Raw genomic sequence first — 10,941 nt, 5'->3', positions numbered from 1 at the left:
ATCCAGTCATTGAAGCCAGGTCAAGTGGATATTATCTGCAAGTGTGGGTGTTCTTGTGCATATGCCCTCTCTTCTTATCAGCTGGACACTTCACTCTCTACTCTAGTCCTCTGTGGCTATGTCACTGACTCTGGGCCCAAGAGTCCCAGGTCTTGACACACTGCAAACCTCAAAAATTTTAAAAATATCAAAATACTACAAAGCATCTTTTCATATCACAATGTTATCACATTAGAAATCAACAATAGAAAAATTAGAACATCAAATACATGGAAATTGAGTATCATCCTACATAAAAGCTACTAGGTAGCAGAAGAAATAAAAAATGAAATTTTAAAAAATGTCCTAGAATTGAATGAAAACACAAATACACCATACCAAAAGTTTTGGGACACAGTAAAAGCAGTGCTCAGAGGTCAACTGATAGTAATAAATGCACACATCCAAAAAGAAGAAATCAAAATCAGTACCCTAAATGCAACATCTTCAACAATTAGTAATTAGTAAAAGAGCAGCAAAATCAGCTAGCAGTCACCAGAAGAAAAGAAATAACAATGGTTGGAGCAGAACTAAAATGAAATAGAAAGCAGAAAAACAACAGAATCAACAAAACAAGAAGTTGGTTCTTTGAAAGGATCACTGAACTTGACAAATCACTGGCAAATCTAACCATTAGAAAAGAAGAACATGAAAATAATATTGTGACCAAGTGGGATTCAGCCCAGGTATGCAGGGGTAATTCAATATTAGAGAAACAACTAACATAATCCACCACATAAATAAAACCAAGAGAAAACTTCACATGATCATATCAACTGATACAAAAAAAAAAAAAAAGTTTGACAAAATCCAACACCTATTCCTGATTAAAAAACAACAACAAACAAACCACTCAACAAAATAGGAATAAAAGATAAATTCCTCAACATAATTAAGGACATATATACAAAACCAACAGCCAACATTACTCTAAATGGAGAGAAACAGAAAACATGTCCTTTGTAAACAGGAACCAGACAAGGATGCCCTTTTTCAACACTCATATTCAATACTGTACTGGAAAGTCTTAGCCAAAGCTATAAGGCAAGAAAGGGAAATTGAAGACATTCAAATTGGCAAAGAAGAAGTAAAACTCTATTTGCAGGTTATATGATTTTATACATAAAAAAAATCCCAAAAATTGGTCAAGAAAATTACTGGAACTGATTGAAAAAATCAGAAAAGTGGCAAAGTACATTATCAACATCCTTTACACTACTAAGGAAAGCACAGAGAATGACATCATGAAAACAATACCATTTGCAATAGCCACAATGGAATACTGTACTACATTGAAGACTGATGAAAAAATCTGTGAAACACCGCATAACGTGGAGGAACCTGGAGGACATTCTATGGAGTGAAATTAGTTGATCACAAAAGGACAAATATGCATGAGACCACTGTTGAAAAAAGTTAAGAAAAGATTTCCTTGCTAAAAGAAACATTCTGTGATGGTTACCAGGGGTGGGAAGGAAGGGAAAAGTAGTCACCCGGAAGAGGGTAGACACATGCTAACCAGGGTGATGGTGAAGGCAATAGACAAAAGGGATATTGCTAGAGGAACTTCACAGGTGGTGGAGGACACAGGGACAAGTGCAAGAGTTAAAGTGAATAGAGATAAATACTGTTCACTGATGGGACATGGAAGGGATTGCAATCACTGTAATAACACGAAGTATACAGTTTTTTTATATGTTGGACCAATGATATATTTTGTAAGCCTTCACTGAATTCACAATAAAAAGTTTTTGAAAAAAAATCAAAGGGGGGAGGGGACCACAAAGGGAACACATGAGCAGGCACATAAGCTTGCTGGTGACCACATTGGTCTACTGGTGAGTGGAAGAGGGGGAAAGGCAGCAATGAAGAAATGGGCTGAGTTCAAACAGAGTCCATTGACTCCCGTTGACCTGGAGATGAGAGAAGAGGAAGGGCTGGTTGGTGGTCCAAAGTGTGGTGAGACATGGGGACACTTGAGTCCATGGACAAGGACATAGCCACAGAGGGCTAGAGCTGAAAGTGAAGCATTCAGCTAATATGAAGTGAGGGGAGATGCACAAGAACATCCAAACTTGCAGATACCCATTTGACCTAGCCTCGATGGCTTGATAATCAGAACTCAGCTACAGGAAGATTTAAAAAAAATTTTTTTTTTTTTGGATAAAGGAAACGATGGTAAATTGCTACAATTTAATGAACGTGACCTATATTCATGGAGGTAGTAGCTCTAAATACCAACAGAGAGGGAAGGAATCTTCATATCAAGTGAAGTATCAATGCTATCCCCTCTGTACACAGGGTAGATAGGGACGGGCAGCTTAAGACACTGGCTACCTAAAATGAGGGGGTGATAAAGGCATGAAGTGACTGGCTTACAAGTCTTCAAGAGTGAGTTTAGTTTAAGAGTGTGTGGGGGAAGGTAGAGTCCTCACTGAATAGTTTTCATCTTGTCTAGATGGATCTGGTAAAAAGAGATGGGATAAGATTCATATGATTCAATAGTGAATAATTGTTACCAAGACTAATTGCAACTGTCACAATTGTAAAGGTATAAGTTTTGTAACAAAAACGGGGGAGTAGTTAATCTTACAGTCCAGAAACAGAGGACCCTAGGACCATCAAGGTAGAAGAGCACAAGTGGAATGTGAGACCTTTTCCAGAGAAGCAGTGACATCAGAGTTGGAGGCAGACAAGGGGACATGAAGAGAGGGAGCAGCTGAGGACTCTAGATTCATGGAAAGAGAGTGACTGAGAACTGGCGGCCAGGAGACAGACTTGCAGAATGTGCCCTTTGGTGGTATAAATTATTATCTATGCCTGAGTGTTAAAAAAAAAACAGCTAAAATGAATAGAGAGAAATATTGTTAACTGATGGTACATGGAGGGGATTATAATCATTGTATTAAAACAAGGTGTATGATTTGTTTAATGTAAAACTGATGATCTGCCCTGTAAACTTTCACTCAATTCACAATAAAAACTTAAAAAAAAAAAAAAAATCACAGGGGGAAAATTATCAGGATATTGCCAGGTCTGTGGGCTTCCTGCTAAGATCTGGGGATCTTAAAGAGAGGAGAAAGTCCCCTTTGGTAGTGGTCAAGGAGGCCAGGATCTTGGTGGAGCCACCAGGCCAGGAAGACCACCCTAGTCAGACTTGGAGCCAGAGGGTATACAGTAGGGTAAACAGTTGAACTGGCGCCAGCAGGGAAGAAATAGAGGTTATGCTGGTGGCTGCTTTGAGGAATTTTGCTGAGGAGGCAAAGACTGAGGGTGAAAGAGCACAATGACACAAATTGAGGGGGTGGGAATGCAGGGTTGAGGGAAGGGTTTGGTTTTGTTTTCTTTGAAGATTGGAGGAACTTGGGGATATTTATAGGCCATGAGGAGGAACTCAGAGGAGACAGACTTGAAGATGCCAGAGGGAAAAGGGATGGGAGGGGTAAGATCTGGAGCAGGAAGAAGCCATTCTGGTTGTTGTTGTTAAGTGCCGTCGAGTTGGTTCTGACTCATAGTGACCCTGTACAGGGTTTCTGAGGAATGGCCGGTGAGCTTGAACTGCCAACCTTGCGGTTCAAACTGACCTTGCAGTCCAGTGCATTAACCTGTAGCACCACACCAGGACTGTACTACTAGCCACTCCCAGATGATTTCCCGGACCCAAACTCTCTCCTCGTGATTTTGAACTGCTGACTGTACAGTTATTGGTTTGAAAGGTGTTCATGAGGCAGAAAAAAAGCTGTTAAAAAAAAAAAAATCTAAAGTGGCAAATGAGAACTGTAGAAGTCCAGGATACAAATGACAAACACAATGGACTTAGCTATCGTGGTGGTGGTGGTTGATTCCGACTCATGGCAACCCTGAATGATAAGAGTTTCTGAAAGGCTGTAAGTCTTTACAAGAGCAGAAAGCCTCATCGTTCTCCCAAGGAGCGACTGATAGCTTCAAACGACTGACCTTCTGGTTAGCAGTCCACCTTGTAATCCTCCACTAGGTTACCAAGGCTCCAAGGACTTAGTCACACAGACTCTGAAACTATTCTTTGAAATTTTGAATTTAAAAGCATTCCTGCCTTTGAAGTGGCACTTGGAATTTAAGAGAGCAAACATGGGTAAGTTTATTTCCAGGACAAAATCACCTTGATGTGTTAGTGAGATACACAGGGGTCAAAAGATAAAGGGAATACAAAAAAAAATCTCCCAAGAAGACTCATGAGAAGATGATGGAATTGAGAGGTGTGAGGATCCAGTGCTTTTGTGGTTTGCTTTTTCTCTTTTTTTTTCTCTCTCTCATTGATACTAAAGCGTAGTTTCAAGTTTTAGGTAATGTTACTTCATACTATATTTAAATTTGAAAAGCAAAAGCTACAAAAACACCAGTTGCTGTTAAGGTTGTATTGTTTTCACCATATTTATTCAATCTGTATGCTGATCAAAGGCTTTCCACTGTGCAGATCATGATGAATTATGGGTAACATTTCAAAGAACGGATATTCCAGAACACTTAATGGTGCTCATGAGGAATTTATACATAGACCAAGAGGCAGTTGTTCAAACACAACCAGGGAACAGTGATCGGTTTAAAATCAGGAAAGGTGTGCGGCAGGATTATATCCTTTCACCATCGTTTGGTAAGGTGGAGGGTCAGAGAAAAAGAGGAAGATCCTCAGCGAGATGGATTGGCAAAGTGGCAGCATCAGTGGGCTCAAGCGTGGCAACAATTGTGAAGTTGGCCCAGGACCGGGCAGTGTTTCGTTCTGTTTTGTGCATAGGGTCACTATGAGTCGGCACCAACTTGATGGCACCTAACAACAACAAATACTTATTTAATCTGTATTCTGAGTAAATAATCTGAGAAGCTGGATTATGTGAAAAACTTGGCATGAGGACTGGAAGAAGACTCATTAAAAACCTGTGTGTTTGCAGATGATACAACCTTGCTTGCTGGAATCTAAGAGGACTTGAAATACTAACTGATGAAGATCAAATACTATAGCCTTATGTATGGATTGCACCTCACTGTAAAGAAACCCAAAATCCTCACATCTGGATCAAAAATAACATCATAATAAATGCAGAAAAGATTGAAGTTGCTAAAGACTTTTTTTTTGCTTGTTTTCATTATCAACGCTCATGGAAGCAGCAGCCAAGAAAGCAAATGATGCATTGCACTAGGCAAATCTGCTGCACAAGACCTTGTTAAAAGAGCAAAGATGTCACTTTAAGGATTAAGGTGCACCTGACCCAAACCGTGGTATTTTCAATGACCCTATGTGCATGAGAAAGAAGGCAATGAATAGGACAATTAGAGAGGAAATGAGATCTTTGAATTCTTGTGTTAGTGAAGAATATTGAATGTACCACAAACTGCCTGAAGAACAAACTAATCTGTTTTGTTAGTGTGGCCAGTTTGCTGTATAGAAGCAATGACAGCGAAACTTCATCTCCTGCTCTTTGGATATGTCATCAGGAGGGACCAGTCCATGGAGAAGAATATCATGCTTGATAAAGTAGAGGGTAAGTGAAAATGAGGAAGTCCCCCAATACGGTGGGTTGACAAAGAACCCGCAACAATGGGCTCAAACCTGGCAATGACTGTGAGGACTGTATTTTTTTTTTTGGACATAGGTGTTTTTGGACATAGTTTTTTTTGGACATAGGTTTGATGAGTCAGAACAGCCAGCACCTAACAACATTGAACTGGTTGAGATTGGAAGATTCCTGGAGACTGTTGCCCTAAAGTACTCTTCCAACCTTGAACCAAAAATAATCTCAGAGGTCACTTTAGAGCTAAATAACAAAATGGCTCAAAAAAATAGAGCATTATCTCTATGTACTGTGCTCCTTTTAAAAATCACCTTTATGAAACCAGATAGTCAACAATTACTTTCAAACCAAGATGAGACTGATGTAGGAGTCAGGGTAGATGAACGGAAACAGAACTGGAACAGAAATGATGAGGATGTCCACCCACTGTAAAGAATGTAACCAGAATGTAACCAATACCACTCAACAATTGATGTAGAAATGAGTGAATGGAAACCTCAAGTGCTGTGGAAATGTTCACTGGAAAACACAGTAAAATATGAAAGAGAAGATGGAGAACAAGTAGAAAACCAAGATGGAGGAAGAGGAGGAGAAAGCAGAGGACCCCAGTCAGCCACAGGGGTGAAGAAGGCGCAGGGAAGGGTGAGTTTGTTTTCCATCATGGTAACATTAATGACAAAGGTGATCTCCAGGGACAACTTGAAGTCACAGTCTTAAGACTTTGGAACTGGTGTGGGTTAACACCAACATGAAGAATATAGAGCTCACCAAGATGGCCAGGAGGGCAGGCCACGAAGGGCAAGAGAAAAGCGGAACCAACAGGGCTGGTGGAGTATGGGAAGAGGAGGAGCACAGGGGCAGAGCATAGGAGGGAGGAATAGGCCGTAGAGGAGGCTCTCCTGGGGGCCACAAACTGTTAAGTACTGGACAACTAACTGAAAAGCTGACAGTATGAACCTATTCAAAGGCACCTGGGCAATCTGATTCCAAAAGGTCACAGCCATTAAAAACCTGCAATGGGACCAGCTTGGCAGCTACTTGTGACCACACCCCTCCATAAAAAATGGCAGAGGTGATCATTCTAAATTCTAACGTAAACATACTACATTGAACATGAATTCAGGTGGTTCTGATGCCCCACCTGCACTCCCAACTGAATTCTCTTCCTTCCTAGAGGTGTCCCACTGTGTGTGTGTGAGCTGGTGGTGGTAGTGGGTTGGGGACTTGGTTCCTTCTGACCCTCATCCTGATGCTGCCTGCTGGGGGCAGAGAGGTGCTCAGATTCCTCCAGACTGTAAGTTGTAGCCTCTCAGCGGGCCCCCTTCACAGGGTTCTCCAGGGTGACCAACCACGCTCACAGTAAGCCCCGATTGATTTGCCTGCTTCAGCTAGTTCCCCATCACTCATGGCAGGGCTGGGGTGGGGAGCCCCCAAGTGGACCCCTTTCTCTCAGTACCCAGGGTGGCTGAGCCCACAATATCCCTACTCTCAGTCCCCAGGATCAGATTCCCTGCTCCCTCAGTAGGTCCCCTCTGACAGGCAGCGGGCTCCTCTGGTCACCCCAAAATGTTCACATGAGAGCATCTCTGGTGTCACTGATTCTTAGAGGTGCCCAGGATGGCCAGGCAGGGGACTCAGGGACTCTGGTCCTCGGACTCTGGCTGAGCCCTAACCACCAGCCTCCCTCCTGGATTCCCCTTCCTTCCCCCAGGCTGGCCTGGCCACCCCCAACAGGTCTGGGGACAGGAGATGAGGGACTGCTGGGGACACTGGGACAGGTAGGAGGGGCTTCCCAGCATGCATCCCTGAGAACCAGCAGGATGGGCACAGTGCCGAGGCTTTCTGCTACACACAGCCGGCTGGGGCAAGGTATCTTCAAGAAGCAATAGCCAGTCTGGGTCTAGTGGCAAAGTCCCTGGTTGACACACGGATCGGAGGGGGCTCTTCCATCTCCACCTGCATTTGATGCCACTCAGTGTTAGGGCAGCAGGTGGGGCAAGATCGTGGTCTGCCAGGGCTCCCCTAAAGCAGAGCTCATGGAGGACGGCAGCTCCCTGGTCAGAGGCCCAGGTGTAGTGGACAGCAAGGTGATGGAAAGAACCGAAAGCCAGTCAGACATGTGAGGTATAAAAATCTGTATTTATATTACAATGACAGAACGATACAGTACAGTCCCACCCGGTGGGCAGAGAGGGGGGCCCCGTATCACTCTCCAGCGAGGATCTGATGGCACAGCCCACCTCCCCAGCACCAAGCCCCCGGCATAGCCCTGCCCTTGTGCCCTGGATGTGGTCTGCTGGGCAGCTGCTCCTGCTGGCCCGGAGCCATAGTTCTCTGGGTAGGGTGGTGGGGAGGACCCAGGTGGACCATGATCATCTGGAAGTAGACAGGGTGGGGGTCCCCAGGTCCACGGGTTAGCCTACAGGTCCCACTGTCTAGGGAAGCAAGCTGGGGCCCAGGCTTCCAGAGACGGGCAGGCCAGGTCTGCAGAGGTGGACCGAGTGCATTGGAATGCCCTCCTGCAGGTCCTTCCCCTCAGCCTGCAGGGCACCTATGCCAGGACAGTGGTGGCCTGACCTGTGGGTCCTGCCTCCCAGCAAGGGTGGGAGAGCTCAGACCCAAATCTAAACCTGGGTTCCAGAATCTTCACCACTGAGTCCCTCGGGGACACTCACATGCATGAAGGCACATATACCCCCCACCTCGGTGACCTGTCCTAGACATCTCAACACTTGGGAATGCTCACAACCATTCCATGATCCCATGTGGCCACCAGCCTCGGCCAAACTGTGCAAATGGCAGGGGGCCAGGAGGGATGGATGCTGGAGTGACTCCTAGCACCAGATTGCTTTGCGCCATACCTCGACCTCGGTTCTGAACACGGAGGGGGAAGGCCAGAGCCATTCCCAGTTCTGCTGGAGGGGAGTGGGGACAGGGGACAGTAGCCCCCTGCCCCTGCTGCTTGACAACACCTACTTCCCAGCCCAGATGGGGACCAAAGCCAGAAAAGCCCCCTGGCCATATTGTCGAAATGGCCTGCTGAGGGCTCAGAATCTGCGGGCCAGAGGTGGGAAAAGATCCTTCCCAGGTATTGTGGGAGGGAGGAAAGATGTTTTACGAATTCAAAACAGGAGCAGCCCAGGCATCCCGGAGTTCTTGCCTGGGCAGGCTGTAAATACAGCGGCTCTGTGGCCATGCTCAAGCTGACCGACAGGGGTAGATCCTGTGTGAGCCACCACCTCCCCAATGGCTGCTGAGAGGAGATGCACAGGCAGCTCTCCCCAGCGGGAACTGTGGGCATGCTCCCAACAAGACAGGGCCCTTCTAGGGAGCAACATCCTGCTTCTGCCCACCACGTTCAGACTCTCGAGGGCAGGTCCAGTGCCAGAGCTGGTTCCAGGGACCTCTTCCTACCTTAGGAGGCTTACCACCCTGAGGAGGATCAGTCACTGTGACCAAAAATAAACACTCACGTTGTCCCAAGATTCGGAAATGGGTCACTAAGCATCAGAGGTGGCAGAAGGTGCTGTGTGCCACCAGGGACACAGACTTGGGGGGAGGCCAGTGGGACCCCACACACACACACCGGATGCCCAGTACCACATGACCCAGGGAATGGCTGTCTTCAACAGCTGCCAATGCCTGAAACCCGGAGCTGGGCTCCAGGTCAGGGGAGGGGGGTGAGGCGGAGACAAGTGCTGAGAAATGATGTGCGCAAGCTCCCACCCAGGTCTTCCTCCTAGGTACAAAGGAGGGCGAAACCAGGGGCGGGGGGCTGGTGACAGCCCCTCCTTCCAGGCCAGTGGAAGCAGTCACACTCTCCAAAACTAGGCCCTGCCTGGTGTGGCCCAAAGAAAGGCCAGCTGGGAGGGGCCGCCATGGGAGGACGCCCTGCTTCCCTTGCCCCCTTCTCAGCTTCGGCCCAGAGGGGGTTGGGGAGGACATGCTGGTGGTGAGGGCAGGGCGGCACATGGGACAAGGCACACTAGGACGACGGTGACAGCCGACGCGAGTCCCTGAGACACGGGGTCGCTCCCACCCCCCACCCTCCTGCAAACAGCGGGTGACAATGTTTAGGAAAATAGAGTACAAAAATCCTGCACAGGAAAAATAGGTACTACACACCAAAGACCCAAGCCCAGGGTCTCCAGAGCTTTGTTTTCCTCTTTTCAAAACTTTTTCCATTTTTTTTTTTTTTTGGCAGTGGGGGGGAAGTAGGGTGAGAAGAGGGAGTCTATCTTGGGGGAGGCCACCATAGGCAAGACTTCCAGTCCCCCCACATCCTCCAGGGGGACTGCTGTAAGGCATAATAGCCTTTTCTTTCTCACTTCTCTGGAGGGAGCTAAGAAAGCCCCCACCCCACAACCCCACAGGACCTGATGGCTACCACCTGCCCAGCTACAGCTCACCCACGAGCCTTGTTTTGGACAAGCAGGGCTGTCTGGTGAGGTGAGAGTGGGAGTGAGAGTCTGACACAGGCTGGGGGGCCAGCACTGGCCCATGTGATCCCTGAAGGCTAGACACGTGCCCGCCGGGAGGGTGTCTACTTGTCCACGTGTGTCTGCGTGTCTGCCTAGGAGTGTGTGTGGGTACGTCTGACAGTGCAGTGTCCTTGGCTGCTCCTGACAGAGTAGAAGCTACTGGGCTTTGATAAGAGGTGAAGCCCAACCCAGCTCAGCTCCTAAGACCTACAGATGTGGGACGAGAAAGCCCTTCTCCCCCCTCCTGCCCCAGGGTGCTCACCCGAGTCCCGCCCTTCACGGTCCCCTCTGTCCACGCCTCAGGTGCCTATGTGGACCAACAGACAGGTGGATGGACAGACGAACGGCGAGCCGCTCCTTCCTCCATTCCTGTCTCGCTTGGGCCACTCCTCTGGCCTGGGTTCCGGGGTTGGGGTGGTCATTAAACCCCTCACACGGCGCCTGCCGAGGTTTGCAGCAATGACATTTAATACTTCTGGAATGATTAGGATTCTGAGAACAGACCGTGGGCGGCTATGCTGGGCTCCCCGGGATGGGGGAGCGGGGCCCTGCCTCCCTGCAGGGGGCCCTGCCCAGTTGGGATGGGTGGGCGGCTCAGTGGGCCCTGGCTGGCTGTTGGGCGGATGGGTGGGCGGGCGGGCGGCAGCCCAGGCGGCAGCTGGGGCTTTCAGAATGTCACAGCAGTGGGCCATGGAGAAGACTGACATCGGTCACAGGTAGGACTGGCGGGCTGAAACGCTTGGCTGGGCAGGCAGGCGGGCCGAGGGCCAAGGGTACAGGACCTACGAGAGGCCAGGGCGGCCGGGCCGCCGGCAGGGGGGCCCGTAGCTGCCATCGCTGCAGCCACCGCTCTGCAGGCTGTAGTGGTCGTCCAC

Source organism: Chrysochloris asiatica, unplaced genomic scaffold (genome assembly GCF_000296735.1).
Source record: "Chrysochloris asiatica unplaced genomic scaffold, ChrAsi1.0 scaffold00262, whole genome shotgun sequence".
Classification (NCBI taxonomy): Eukaryota; Metazoa; Chordata; class Mammalia; order Afrosoricida; family Chrysochloridae; genus Chrysochloris; species Chrysochloris asiatica.
The sequence above is the reverse complement of the archived record's forward strand: the minus strand, read 5'-3'. Positions refer to the sequence as shown.